The sequence below is a fragment of the Cetorhinus maximus genome, chromosome 29 (assembly GCF_964194155.1).
Source record: "Cetorhinus maximus chromosome 29, sCetMax3.hap1.1, whole genome shotgun sequence".
Taxonomy (NCBI): Eukaryota; Metazoa; Chordata; class Chondrichthyes; order Lamniformes; family Cetorhinidae; genus Cetorhinus; species Cetorhinus maximus.
The window spans coordinates 24,603,460-24,619,124 of record NC_135907.1 but is presented as its reverse complement, the minus strand read 5'-3'; the positions used below and the strand labels follow the sequence as shown (position 1 = coordinate 24,619,124).

General features: G+C 45.3%; 1 protein-coding gene across 4 annotated transcripts in view; it reads left to right on the top strand.

The window, feature by feature from the left end:
• The first annotated feature begins 8,155 nt into the window (after positions 1–8,155).
• Positions 8,156–15,665, top strand: part of LOC144669456 (CCR4-NOT transcription complex subunit 3-like) — an 86,983-nt gene continuing 79,473 nt past the window's right edge. For 2 of the 4 annotated variants that reach the window (XM_078531903.1, XM_078531901.1), the window contains exon 1: positions 8,190–8,243. The gene's annotated coding sequence lies outside the window, so the exon portion shown is untranslated. Of the gene's footprint in view, positions 8,244–15,665 lie in introns of all 4 variants that reach the window. The other 2 variants (XM_078531904.1, XM_078531902.1) reach the window with 2 other exon arrangements.

Genomic DNA, 15,665 nt, shown 5'->3' with positions numbered 1-15,665 from the left:
GCACTTTCGGAGGGTCGGTACTGAGGGAGTGCCGCACTGTCGGCGGGGCTGTCTCCTGTCTACAAGTATTTCAAATTATCTTTGCAAATTCCGGCTTCCTGAGCTAACTCTGATATTGGTAAATAAATGAAAATATCCCTTACTTACATTAAAAAGTGACAGACAATTCTGGTCCGGAATATGTGAGTCCCGCGCTGAACCTGGAGAGGATCAGAATGATCTTTTCTCCTTTAATACTCTCCACACTTAATCTGCTTGAGCAGCCTGTGCTGCACACACTGACTGTTTAGTAACTGCCTGATTGACTCAACCTGATCTCCACTCCCGCCTCAACTCAGGTCAAGTTTAAAGAATCGTTTTGGCAAATGTGCTGCCCCCTGGACTCTGCAGTTTACTCTCGGACCGAAGGGAGGAGCTGATGTGAAATTAGCTTTTAATCACTGGTTCCTGGGACACAGGATTTAGTCACTGGTTCCTGGGACACAGGATTTAGTCACTGGTTCTTGGGACACAGGATTTAGTCACTGGTTCCTAGATCACAGGATCCGAATCTTGTAAAGATTGATAAGATCAGCCGAATGAAACTCCGAACTTGTCCAGATGCATCTCTGAATGTTTGATTTGAAAGCAGGAGCTGGGCGATTGAGTCTGGAGTAAGATCACCGTGTGAACTGTGAAAAACTGCACATGCCGCTGTCTGAAATGTTTTTAAATTCCAGTGTAGTCCGGGAGCGATAGCCCAGTTTATCCACTGTTACTGCTCAAAAGATCAGGAAAGGAGTTCAGGCATTTCCCTCACAACAGTGTGTGTGCCATACTAACAGTGTGATACTACTGTGGGTGTCTCTCCGCTCTGATAGTGTAACACATTCCATACTATAGCAGGAGTGACACTAGTGACTGACTCTAATGAGTGTGACGGTGTGACACTAGTGATTGTGACACTAATGAGTGTGATCATGTGACACTAGTGATTGTGACATTAATGAGTATGATCATGTGACACTAGTGATTGTGACACTAATGAGTGTGACCGTGTGACACTAGTGATTGTGACACTAATGACTGTGACCGTGTGACACTAGTGATTGTGACATTAATGAGTGTGACAGTGTGAACTAGTGACACTAATGACTGTGACCGTGTGACACTAGTGATTGTGACACTAATGGGTGTGATCATGTGACACCAGTGATTGTGACATTAATGAGTGTGATCATGTGACACTAGTGATTGTGACACTAATGACTGTGACAGTGTGACACTAGTGACACTAATGAGTGTGACGTGTGACACTAGTGATTGTGACACTAATGAGTGTGCTCGTGTGACACTAGTGATTGTGACATTAATGAGTGTGACTATGTGACACTAGTGATTGTGACACTAATGAGTGTGACAGTGCGATGCTAGTGATTGTGACACTAATGAACTGATGCCTCCTATTCATGCTTCTTAATGGAAGGAGATTGGGCGAGGAAACACACTGGACTATTTACCTCATAAGGTCTCTGCACTGGTGCATACGGTACAATATAAATGGTCCATGTGCCTTTAATAAGGTTTAACTGTATTCTGTGCATTGTGTTATATTGACTTTATATTGGGATTAATATTGTGACGGAGGTTCTGATAGTATCTCTGTTAGTCCGTTTACAGAGGATTATTGCTGAGATGATCACTTTATAGTTCAGGAAGATTAGTGATGTGAAGCTGCTGGTGATTAGTTTGGGCTGCACTCTCAGCAGCTCAGGAGAGGAAATAACTGGTCTAAGAAACAGAAAATCTCCAGTAGACCAAATAATGGCTGTAACTGTAGGGCCACCTTCAGTGAGGCCAGATAGTGGAAGATGTGAACAAGTCACTCTGGTAATGAATTGGTACTAAATCCTGAATCATTTTGTCTAGTGGTCTCAATCTCACTAAATACAAGAGTAGCGGCATTCCTGTAAAGAGATGAATAACTAATGGAGACTGGCCAGGAAACTCTGCTCTTTGCTGTAGGACCTTACTGTCTATCAGGAACATAAGATCTGGCAGGAGGTTTAAGGCTTGTCTGAGGGGCAGCACCTCTGACAGTACAGCATTCTCCCACTGCTGGACTGAAGTGTCATCTTAGACTAAGTGCTCAGTCCTGCAGCGGGATTCACATTAATGGCCATCTGTCTCAGGAAGGAACTGTGCAGTATTTCAACTGTTTAATTCTGATGTTTGCCAAGAACATCCCTAAATTCATGAAATCTGTCTGGATTAATGCAAATAACAGCAGCTCACAGGATAGTATAAACATAGGATAGGAATGGAAACTTAAGGAAATACAGGCCCTGAAACAAGCAGCAGTAATAATATAAAGACGGAGACACAGGCAGTGGCACAGGCAAAGATGCAGACATAGACAAGGACAGTGATGTGGGCAGACACAGACAATGATACAGACAGAGACACAGACAATGATATAGAGGTACAGACAGAGACACAGACAATGATACAGAGACACAGACAACTTACAGACAGAGACACAGACAATGATACAAATAGAGACACAGACAATGATGCAAACAGAGACACAATGATACAGAGTCACAGACAGAGACACAAACAATGTTACAAACAGAGACACAGACAATAATAGAGTCACAGACAGAGACACAGACAGCGACACAGACAATGATACAGAGACACAGACAATATTAGAATCACACAGAATCACAGTGCGAAAGAGGCCCTTCGGCCCATCGAGTCTGCACCGACACGTGAGAAACACCTGACCTATCTACCTAATCCCATTTACCAGCACTTGGCCCGTAGCCTTGAACGTTATGACGTGCCAAGTGCTCATCCAGGTACTTTTTAAAGGATGTGAGGCAACCCGCCTCCACCACCCTCCCAGGCAGCACATTCCAGACCGTCACCACCCTCTGGGTAAAAAAGTTTTTCCTCACATCCCCCACAACCTCCTGCCCCTCACCTTGAACTTATGTCCCCTTGTGACTGACCCTTCAACTAAGGGGAACAGCTGCTCCCTATCCACCCTGTCCATGCCCCTCATAGTCTTGTACACCTTGATCAGATCGCCCCTCAGTCTTCTCTGCCCCAATGAAAACAACCCAAGTCTATCCAACCTCTCTTCATAACTTAAATGTTTCATCCCAGGCAACATCCTGGTGAATCTCCTCTGCACCCCCTCCAATGCAATCACATCCTTCCTATAATGTGGCGACCAGAACTGCACACAGTACTCCAGCTGTGGCCTCACTAAGGTTTTATACAACTCCAACATGACCTCCCTACTTTTGTAATCTATGCCTCGATTGATAAAGGCAAGTGTCCCATATGCCTTTTTCACCGCCCCACTAACATGCTCCTCCACCTTCAGAGATCTATGGACACACACGCCAAGGTCCCTTTGCTCCTCAGAACTTCCTAGTGTCATGCCATTCATTGAATACTTCCTTGTCAAATTACTCCTTCCAAAGTGTATCACCTCACACTTTTCAGGGTTAAATTCCATCTGCCACTCATCTGCCCATTTGACCATCCCGTCTATATCTTCCTGTATCCCAAGACACTCAACCTCACTGTTAACCACCCGGCCACAGGCAGAGACACAGGCAGAGACACAGACAATGATACAGAGACACAGACATAGATGCAGACAATGATACAGACGTAGACACAGACATTGATACAGATATAGACACAGACAGAGACATATGTATCCTATAAACCTTTGAGCTGTCTCATTATTTCTCCTTTTGGCTCATGTGAATATATTTTCCTCCTTTTAACCATTGCCTGTTCACTACCTTTCTGTGGTTGCTGTGTTTCCCCTCTCGCTTCCCACTGTTTCTTTTTAAATGTTGTTCATCTGTCAAATCTCTCAGTCATGAGGAAGAGCCTATACCTGAATTGCTGAGAGGACTCCATCCCCTCCTGGGCTACTGTCTCAGGCTGAAGCAGACTCCCCACAATCTTACCCCCAGCTGAGCCTCCAAACTCATCTCGGCTCAGTCACAAAGACCCCCTGTTTCCATCTCAACAACATCAACTGACCCCACTCCTGTCTCAGCTCATCTGCTGCTGAAACCCTTTATTACTTCCAGACCTAACTGCCCCACTCTCTGCTGGCCAGTCAGCTTCATTCTACCCTCCGTAAACTTCATCTCATCAAAAACTATCCTAATTCACACCAAGTTCTGTTCATCCATCATCCCTATGCTCGCTGATCCGCATTGGCTCCTGGTGAGTTACCCCTTCAACTTTAAAATTCTTGTCTTGTTTTCAAATCCTAACATGGCCTCCGCCCTCCCTATCTCCAGCCCTACACTCCTCTGAGATCTCTGCGTTCCACTGACTCTGGCCTCCTGTGCATCCCTTTTCTTCTTCACTGGTGCCTCCCACACTCTGGAATTTCCTCCCTAAGTCTGTCCGCCCTCATAAAACCTCTCCCTTCAAGGTGCTCATTAAAAACAAACTCTTCCACCAAATTATTGGCTACCTGTCCTAGCATCTTCCTGTCTCAATGTCTTTCTTTGACTGATTGAGTCTGGAAGTGCTTTGGGATATTGAAGTCACTATATAAATGCAAGTTAGATTTGTTTTTCTATCTCCAGAGATGCTGCCTAACCTTCTGAATATTCCCACATTTTCTGTTTTAATTTCTCGGTTGAGATTATCTGATAGTCTTTGGCAAAGTTTGTGTGGGAGGAGTCTGAATTTGGTGACTGTAAACAGCAGGTGCCTGCAGCTTCCCCAGGACAGCAGACGTATAAAGATAATTGTTTTGGAACTTCTTTTTAATGTCAAAGGTAACTTTAACAAAGTGAAACCTGCACAGCCAGATATAGGAAGAATCAATTTCACAGCAGATTTATATAAATTTAAACAGAAGCAAAATACTGCAGATGCTGAAAATTTGGAATAAAAGTATAAAATGCTGGAAACAGTCAGTGGGTCTGGAAACACCTGTGGAAACAAAGTTAACCTTTCAGGCTGGTGACATTTTGTTTTTCTTTCCACACACGCTTCACACCCTTGGGGTGTATCAGTCATTTATTATAACATATAACATTATCATATATAACATGTGTGCATCAAACAGCATCAACACAACCATGAAGCTCTGACTCTACATGTCCATAGTAGTACCAATCGCAGTCTATGCCAGTCAGACATGGAAGAGAACAGCAAATCACGTCTTTCACTAGCGCTGTCTTCATAAGATCTTGGGCATCACATGGAGAGACAGCATCACCCATGAGGAGGTACTTCAGAGGACTGGTTAGAGATTCCTGTGGGACATCATGATGGATAGACAACTGAGGATAGCAGGCCATATCCTTGGTCTCCTGGATGTACACCTTGCCAGAGTGGCAGTAGAATGGACACCAGCAGGCAGGAAAAGAAGAAGATGGAGCGACCAAAGAAGAGCTGGCAAAGTACACTTAAGGTGAACCTCCAAGAGCAGGACACCAGCACCTGGGCTGGAGAGAACGGGATTGTGATGGGCTAGGGCCGGTGGCAGAGTCTTGCTGCCCATTGTCCCACATGGGACCAGAGGAATTAAGTCTAAACAATAACATTATTGGGTATAATTATATAAATATATATATGAACAAGGAGTAGGAGTAGGCCTTTCAGCCCCTCGAGCCTGCTCCGCCATTTAATACGATCATGGCTGATCTGATAGTAACCTCAAATCTGCATCCCGCCCACCCCCAATAACCAATCACCCCCCTTGCTTACCAAGAATCTATCCACCTCTGCCTCAAAAATATTCAAAGACTCTGCTTCCACCACCTTTTCAGGAAGAGAGTTCCAAAGGCTCACGACCCTCTGAGTGAAAAAAATTTCACCTCATCTGTTTTAAATGGGCGACCCCTTATTTTTAAACAGTGACCCCTAGTTATAGATTCTCCCACAGGTGGAAACATCCTCTCCACATCCACCCTGTTAAGACCCCTCAGGATCTTATATGTTTCAATCAAGTCGCCTGTTACTCTTCTAAACTCCAGTGGATACAAGCCTAGTCTGTCCAACCTTTCCTCTTAAGGCAACCCACTCATTCCTGGTATTAGTCTGATAAACCTTCTCCGAACTGCTTCCAATGCATTTACAACCTTCCTTAAATAAGGAGACCAATACTGTACACAGTACTCCAGATGTGCTCTGAACAACTGAAGCATAACCTCTCTACTTTTGTATTCAATTCCCCTCATAATAAATGATAACATTCTATTAGCTTTCCTAGTTACTTGCTGTTCTTGCACACTAGCCTTTTGTTTTTCATGGACTAAGACACCCAGATCCCTCTGCATCTCAAAGTTCTGCAATCTCTCACTATTTAGATAATATGCTTCTCTTTTATTCTTCCTGCCAAAATGGACAATTTGACATTTTTTCCATGTTTGTTTTTTTTATTTGCCAGATCTTTGCCCACTCACTTAAGCTATCTATATATTTTTGCAGCCTCCTTATGTCCTCTTCACAACTTACTTTCCTACCTATCTTTGTGTCATCAGCAAATTTGGCAACCATCCCATCCATCCCTTCATCCAAGTCATTTTTATAAATTATAAACAGTTGAGGTCCTAGCACTGATCCCTGTGACACACCACTCTTTACATCTTGCCAACCTGAAAAAGACCCATTTATGCCTACTCTCTGTTTAATGTTAGCCAGACAATCTTCTATCCATGCCAATATGTTACCCCCTACACCATGAGCTTTTATTTTCTGTAATACCCTTTGATGTGGTACCTTATCAAATGCCTTCTGGAAATCAAAGTACAGCACATCTACTGGTTCCCCTTGATCCACAGCACATGTTATTTCCTCAAAGAACTCCAATGAATTGGATAAACATGATTTCCCTTTCACAAAACCATGTTGACTCTGCCTGATGACCTTGAACTTACCCAAGTGCCCAGCTATAGCTTCTTTAATAAAAGCTTCTAACATTTTCCCTACGACAGATGTTAAGCTAACTGGCCTGTAGTTTCCGGTTTTCTCTCTCCTTCCCATTTTGAATAATGGAGTTACATTCGCTATCTTCCAGTCTAATGGGACTTTCCCCGAATCTAGGGAGTTACGGAAAATTAAAATTAAAATTTAGTTCAGCCTATACCAATTGACCTTAGTTCTTTCAACTCCTTAATGTATAACTGGTAGCAGGGGCAGGCTGATTTGCCCCTTCTTGGCCCAGGGACACTGGTATTTGTCACCTATTCGAATTGGGAGGGATTTTCAAAGGTTTTTGTCGCAATTTCGCGGAGCGGATTCGAGGCAGCGCCGTCTGACAGTCTGAATGACCTGATGGGCATCTTTCCCTTTGTTCATTTAATAGCCCTGCCAGAAAGATGTCAGGAAGATGTCAGAAAGATCCCACAAAGATGTCAGGCTGCAATTCCCCGACTGTCCACTCGGCGGCAGGGTTCAGCAGCTCTGCAGTTCCCGTGGTGGCCGCTGGTGGCGGGCTTGAGCTGGGCTGCAGTTCCCGTGGTGGCCGCTGGTGTCGGGCTTGAGCTGGGCTGCAGTTCCCGTGGTGGCCGCTGCAGGCGGGCTTGGGCCGGGCTGCAGTTCCAGGGATGGCCGCTGGAGACGGGCTTGGGCCGGGCTGCAGTTCCAGGGATGGTCGCTGGAGGCGGGCTTGGGCCGGGCTGCAGTTCCGGGGATGGCCGCTGGAGGCGGGTTTGGGCCGGGCTGCAGTTCCAGGGATGGCCGCTGGAGGCGGGCTTGGGCCGGGCTGCAGTTCCCTGACTGTCCACTCAGTGGCGGGGCTCAGCAGCTCTGCACTTCCTGGGGTGGCTGCTGGTGGCGGAGAGAACCGGGCTGCATTTCCGGGTGTGGCCTCGGGTGGTGGGCCTGAACCGGGCTGCATTTTCCAGGGTGACCGCTGGAGGCAGAGCTGAGTCGGGGCTGCAATTCCCGGGGTAGCCGCGGGTGGCGGGCTTGAGCCAGGCTTCAGTTCCCATAATGGCCGCTGGTTGCGGGTTTGAGCCGGACCGCAGTTCTAGGTGTGGCCGCGGGTGGCGGGACAGAGCCGGGCTGCAGTTCCCGGGGTGGCCGCGGGTGGCGGGACAGAGCCGGTCTGCAGTTCCCGGGGTGGCCGCTGGTGGCGGACCTGAGCCTGGCTGCAGTTCCTGGAGTGGCCGCGGGTGTCGCGCTTTCCCACTCTCCGCGGACTCGCCGCCATTTTGTGACCGTGTCTCCGCCGTGGCCCCGGATCCGGCTTCTTTCGCTCGGTAAGTCCCGCCACCACCTTCCAGGGCCTCGCCTCTCCGCAGCCCCAATACTCTCTGCACCCTGATTGTCCCTTTGAACCCGAGCCAGGCTCATTGGCCGCTTGGTTGTAGCTCTGGGCGGCTCATTTTGGGCTCCCGGGATGAGGGAGTAGGAGAGCCCGAGGCTTTGTGGCCTGGGCCCGAGCCTTGGCCAATTTGAGGAAGGGGGGGAGTGAGGAGGAGAAAGGCCAAGCCCTGGGCCTGGGATTGAGCACAATTCTGCACCCTGAGTGTGGGCACCAAGATTCACCCCGTATGCCAACACGCTGTCGCCTTGGCAACGGTGCCTTCGAATCTGGGGGCTATTGTTACCGTGGGCAACGGCGATGGGGGTCTTACCGCCACCGTCTCGCCACCGCCTCCGTTGCGATACGGTAACGACAAGGAATCCGTGCTGGATAAACACAGGGACAAAAGGAAGGGTTCGGCCCTTAAAGGAAATGAGCCAATCTTGGCCATTTCTCAACGTCCTGGGTCCTTTGGCACCCAGCTTCAGCATCGGGTAACTTAGGCACTTTGTTTTACTTTTTCCCGGTGAGGGACAGACGCTCAGTCTGAGGGATAGGCACTGGAGAAAGTAGAGAGTGCATGGGCTCTGCACTGGAAGCCTGAAGGTCTTTGTGCAGTTTCTGCATTTGTGCTGATTGTTTGAGTGAAGCCGGGAACAATAAGAAAGAAAAGAGAAATACTGGCAGCCTGTGCATTCATATCGCATCTTGTTGCCTGGAGAGATCTCAAAATATTTCATGTAAAATTAGTCACTTTCTATAATGCAGCTGCTGCTGGGAAAACCAAAGCTGACAAAATCCATTCTGTGCATTGGCAAGTCACCAATGAGCTAGCACTACATTTGCAATAATTCACCATTTTCAGCAAGTGATTCGTAAGCATGCCCTTTCTCGCCAAGTGTAATGAACAGCATGGAACAGTAATACGCATTCTGATTGTTTACCGTGCGGTTTGGAATCAGAATTTTTCTCCCTCAATATGATTTGGTTCAGTAAAATTGAAACGTCCACTTATGAAAGTTTGCTAAAGGCCCCTACTGCACTGGACAGGCACCCATCAGCGACAGTGAACTGTGTTGCTCAGTACTGCTTATTCTTCATTCCTACTCTTTGTTTTACAGTATACAGAAGGCGTCCTGCCCCTGTAACACTCACTGGGTAGAGTCTCATGACGTTTAAAGATGAACCTCTGCTTCTGTGCAACAACTTTTGCCAACATCTTAGCATCAAGGCTTTTCTCGTGTTATGAAGTAAAATCGGTGTTTTGCTCAGGGTTTTGTAATATTTCGGCATACAGCGGTTAGCTCTGCAGCATTATCCTGTCTGTAAGAAGCAAAAGTTTGGATTTGATTGATTAGGATCACAGCCTGGGGAGGTGGGGGGAAGTCTGAGACTCTCCACAGAAACTGACACCAGTTTGATTTCATACCAGTAGACGCACAAAAGGTGACTTACATGGGCAAGTAGTGAGAAAGAGTATTCAGAGTGGACTCATGGTTCCTTCAGATATCTTGCTGATGGGGAGGGAGGGGGGGGAATGGAACACAGTGCTAACCTGTGGCATCACGTTTAGCGTCTGGCACCCTATTTGACATTGTGAACCTCTTAGCACCAATCTCTCATTGTTTTATTGGATGTGCTTCAGATGAGAGACTGCTGTCTCATTTGTCGAAGAATTCTCCAGAGTAAGACCCAAAGTGCCTGTCCTTCAGTGTTTCTGCTTTGAGAAAAATACATGCCTGTTTTCAGGGGAAGAAAGGGGTGAAGATGCAGGGTTATTGGGAACTGAAATGAGCAACAAACAGTCTAGTGAATGGACCTGTGATTACTTGTGGAATATAGCAACCAGAGCAGTGATTTTCAATGGTTTACTCACATACCGTAAAAGATTCCATAGTACTATTCAAAGATCAAAAACCTACAAATGAACTGTTAATTTATTTCAACACTGTTTATGGGATTTTGCTCTGCACAAATTGACTGCTGCCTTTCGTACGTTACAATAGTGCGTGCCCTTCAAAGCAATAGCATTTCATTGGCGGCAGACGGACTTCCTGAAGCGCTATGCAAACAAATTCATTCTTTCTATTTGACATGGTAGCTGAGTTTAATTGGTAGTATCCCATAAAGTGAGTTGTGTTTACCTCGAGGTAGTCGGTAAAGTGACTGTTTTCTGGAGTAGTGAAAAGGAACTTTGTTTACTTTAAGAAAGCTTGAGGTGTATTTACTGGTGGTATCCAAGAAAGATGTCGAGAACAACACTAGGAATTCTTCATTGCATTCATCGACCTGACCAAAGCATTTGACTCAGTAAATCGCAAGGCTCTGTGGATTGTGCCCCCAAAATTTAGTTGTCCAAGAAACTTAATCACAATTCTGCAATTGCTTCGTGACGATGTGACTGAAACTGTCTTGAGTGGGAAATCTGAAACAGACGCCTCTAGAATACAGACTGGGGTCAAGCAAGGCTGTGTAATAGCCTCCATCCTGTTTACAATTACTGAACATTGACCATTCACCTTGTCAAAGATCAACTACCCTCTTCTGTCAGTACTAAATACCGTCTAGATGGAAAACTCTCTCATCTTGGTTGTCTTCATGCCAAAACTAAACTGACCATCATAGGCATACATGACCGACAATTTGCGGATGATTGCAATGTTGTTGCCCTCTCCTGGTGGATGTGCAAGCCACTCTTGATCTTTTCAATTCTGCATACAGAAACTCGGCCTGTCCTTGAATGTTGCTAAAACAAAACTCCTATCAACCCGCACCTGGTCAGCCAAATATTCCACCTCCCCCATATATGTTGAAGGAGAGATTCTGGAATATGTTGAGCACTTCCCATACTTTGGCAGTTATCTTTTTCAAAAGGCCAAGATTGGCCAAGACACGCAAGAGTTCTAGAGAAATTCCACCCCCAATTCCTCTGCCGCATTATCTGGACTCAATAGGAGGACTGTTAAACAAATGTTAGTGCCCTTCTTGAAGCCACCCCTATGAGCATTCAGGCAAAACTCCTACCAAATCAACTGCGATGGACTGGACACTGTCCAGATGGTTAAAAACTGTCTCCCCCTCCATTTCCTGTTCTCTCAGCCCTCAAATGACCAACATTCTAGGGGAGGACAAAGAAAACACATCAAAGACAATCTGAAGCTCTCCTTGAGGAATTGCAGCATTGACCTTAATGATTGGGAGGAGCTTGTTATCAATCGCTCAGTGTTGAAACCTGTCTACCGAGTTTCAACACATTTTGGGTCCCAGCGCCTTAACAATGAGGCAGAGCAGTGGTAGCGAAGGAAAGAATAGGAAGAAAATCCTGCACTCTGGATCCCACTATCCCATGGGTATGCCCCATGTGCCCCAAGATCTGTGGGTTGGGAATTAGCCTGTTCAGTCACACGAAGACCCATGGCAGAAACTCACAACCCTGAGTGGACATCATCCTCAAATCGATGGTAACTTGTGATGGGAGCTGTGATGAATAGTGACATCTGGTGATTGGAGATGTCTTTACTGGGCATATTTATCGAGGGGAATTGACAATTGCCACTCCATCCAACACCTTAAACATTCACTGCCTCCACATTGGCTTTAGTGTGTACCGTCTACAAGATGCACTGCATCAACTCGCCAAGGCTCCTTCAATAGCATCTTCCAAACCTGCGATCTCCACTACCTAGAAGGACAAGGGCAACAGGCACATGGGAACACCACCATCTGCAAGTTTCCCTCCAAGCCACTCGCCATCCTGACTTGGAACTATATCGTCTTTCGTTCCTTCACTGTCACTGGGTTTAAATGCTGGATTTCCCTAACAGCATTGTGGGTGTACCCACACCACACGGACTGCAGTGGTTCAAGAGAGTGGCTCACCACCACCTCCTCAAGGGCAATTAGTGATGAGCATTAAATGCTGGCCTAGCCAGTGATGCCCACATTCCAAACATACAAAAAATAATTAAAGGAAAAGATGGGAGGTGAGAATGAGGAAGATTAAAAGCAGTGATATGAAAAATGAAAGACAAACAGATTAGAAGTGAAGGAGAAAGTGGAAATGGAAAGACTGATGGCTGAGTGAATGAGACAGAAAGACTTGTTTAATATCCAGCATCTTGATCAGCCATGATCTTATTGAATGGCAGAGCAGGCTGGAGGGACTGAATGGCCTACTCCTGCCCCTATTTCACATGTTTGGGTGTAGTTTACTGCTGTGTGACTATGTGAGTCACTGAAGGAGCCTTTGCAACTATCGAGCTTTCCAGGGAGGTTGGGTGCTGTGGGATATTTTGTCCTTGAATTAATTTGTGCAGAAGTTTCACCTGGATCCAATTGCACATGAGCACCATCACAAAACAAGTACTGTTCGAGCAGTGACTGGAGACCGTACATCACACTAGTTACTTATGAGGGGGGTTCTCAATTCCACTGAAACGTGCTGAGGTATTACTGCTGTGGGAATACTTCATATTGACCCTGAACAAAAGAAATAAATATCCTGAATTATTTGAAAATCCCCTCACTTCAACCCAAAATAAACCAAGAAGGGACTCTTTTGTCTATGCTGGGAAGATTTTGATGCTGAATTAGAAAGTGAGAGAGTTATGTCTGGAGATATTGGCTCACCCTTCCCTCGGCACATTCCTACACCATCAGCAGAGCAGCTCATTGTTCAGGCACCATATCACCACTTAAAAATGACTGGTTATTTTGCAGCACCAGTGTGCCTTAGACACTGCTCATAATACAGAATAAAGCTACGTACACTTACGATACACAGAGGTGCGCTGTGATGGATTAGGTAGAAGCTTCCACTCCGCCATAACGCCCAAAAACATTACACCCAGAGATCTCTGTTTACATTCTTTACAATTCTCACCCTTGGCTCAGTTGGTGGCAGTCTCATCCCTGAGTCACAAGGTTCCAGGACTTGATCACAAGTTTACTCTGGTGCTCCAGTGCTGCACTGAGGGAATGCTGCACTGTCAGAGGTGCTGCCTTTGAGATGAAACGTTAAACCGAAGCTCCATCTGCCGTCTTGGATTAATGCAAAAGATCCCATGATACAATTTAGAAGAAGAGCAGGGGAGACCAATATTTATCCCTCAAGCAACATCACAAAAAACTGATCATTTGGGCTATATCACATTGTTTTTTGTGGGATCTTGCTATGCACAACTCGGCTGTTGCATTTCCTACATTACAACAGTGACTACACTTCAAAAATACTTAATTGGCTGTAAAGCACTTTGAAGATGTCCAGCGGTTGTGAAAGGTGCTATAGAAATGCATGTCTGTATTTCTTTGAAATGCATTATTTCCAGGGATGTCTGTTTATATTCTGTACAAATACATCATACCCAGAGATTATATTCTCTACAAATACACTATATCCCGGGATCCCCGTTTAATTACTTTGCAAACACACTATACCAAATGTCTCTGATCCCTCAAATTTGTCGGTTGATGTTTTTGTTGAAGATACCAAAACTCTCAGAAGAACCATTGTAATATTCTTGCTAATGATTGTGTGCGTGTCTCTCGTATGTAGATCCACTTTGCCCCTTGATAACAGGAAGCTCATGACCAAAACATTCATCATGCTAGCTTCACTTTCCTGGCCTCAGTTTTATTCAAATTTTAACAATTTCAATTCGAAAGATACTGAAACACTAAAAAAACGCTGATTTTGATCAAACTAGGAATCGGTAAAACAACCCTCTGCTGCTTGGAAGCCTAACTTTATACCACCCTGACAGGGTAAATGAAGAAATAGAAAGAAACTAACTCTTCACTCCAGCTCAGTGAGGATACAGAGGGGAAGAAGAGTGTGGATTACAGTGTAGATTTGTGAATTGGATTATATTGCCCTGAAATGTGGCAGCCAACATTTCTGCCTTTTTACCAACAACAGTTTGCATTTATGTAGCACAGGCCTGCTTCAGCAAGGCAGATTCAGACAAACTGGACGGCGAAGCAAAGAGGAGATCGATATTAGATATTAGGAGAGATGGACAAAAGCTGAATGATAAAAATGGATTTTATGGGGTGGTGGAGTAAGCGAGAGGTTTTGAAAGAGAGTCACAATGTGTGACTTAAAGCATCTGAAGGACAGTGACAGAGGATCAGAGAGTTCTGGAGATTACAAAAATGGCAAAGGGGCGAGGCTGTGAAGGGATTTAAATATGAGGATGAGAATTTTAAGGCTTTGGGAGCCTGATAGCCATTATCAGTTAGCAGAGACAGAGGTGATGTGTGAGCGGGACTTGGTGTGGAATAAGATCAAAGCAGCAGAGCTTTTGATGAGCTGAAGTTAATGGAAGGTTCAGGATTGGAGGTGGGCCAGGAGAACATTGAAATAATTGAGTGTAGACATGTTAAAAGTGTGGAAGAGGTTTCCACTGGCTGCTGAGCTGAAGCTGCAGCATTGGCTGGCAAAACATTGGAGGTGGACATTGCTAGACATTCTCTGGTTACAATCAGATTGAGAAGAATGGAATCAACTGAGGGTAGTCCCACTGGATGTTTTCGAGACAGTTTTTTAGAGCAGCACATCTGGAACCAACCAGAGAGCAGGTTATATTAGACTTGGTGTTGTGTAATGTGACAGGATTAATTCATGACCTCAGAGTAAAAGCGCCCCTAGGTAGCGGCAACCACAATATGATTGAATTTTACATCCAGCTTGAAAGAGAAAAGTGTGGGTCTAAGACTAGTATTTTAAACTTAAATAAGGGCAACTATGTGGGCATGAGATCTGAGCTAGCTGAAGGGAACTGGGAAACTAAGCTAGAGGATAGATCAATAGAGGAGCAGTGGGAGACATTTAAGTGGATATTTCAGAATAAGTATATTCCTTCTATAAAGAAATATTCTAAGGGGAGGACCCACCATCCATGGTGAACTAAAGAAGTTAAGGAAAACATCAAACTTGAGGAAAAAGCGTATAACTGTGCAAAGATGAGTGGCTGGTCAGATGATTGGCCAGAATATAAAGAATGGCAGAGAATGACTAAAAGGTTAATCAGGAGAAAGAAATTAGAGTATGAGAGGAAGCTAGCTAGAAATGTAAAAATGGATCGCAAGAGCTTCTTCAGGTATTTAAACAGGAAAAGTAAGTAAAGTGAGTGTTGAGCGCCTAGAGAGTGAGATTGGGGAGTTAATAGATAATAAGGAAATGGATGAAATGAACAAATATTTTGCTTCTGACTTCACTATAGAGGATTCAAAAAACATTCCAGTAATATCTGTAAATCAGGAGGTGGAAGGGAGAGGGGAACTTGGTGAAATGACAATCACTGGGGAAGCCTTACTGAGCAACCTGAAGGAGCTGTGGGCTGACAAGTCTCCGGGTTCTGGTGGACTTCATCCT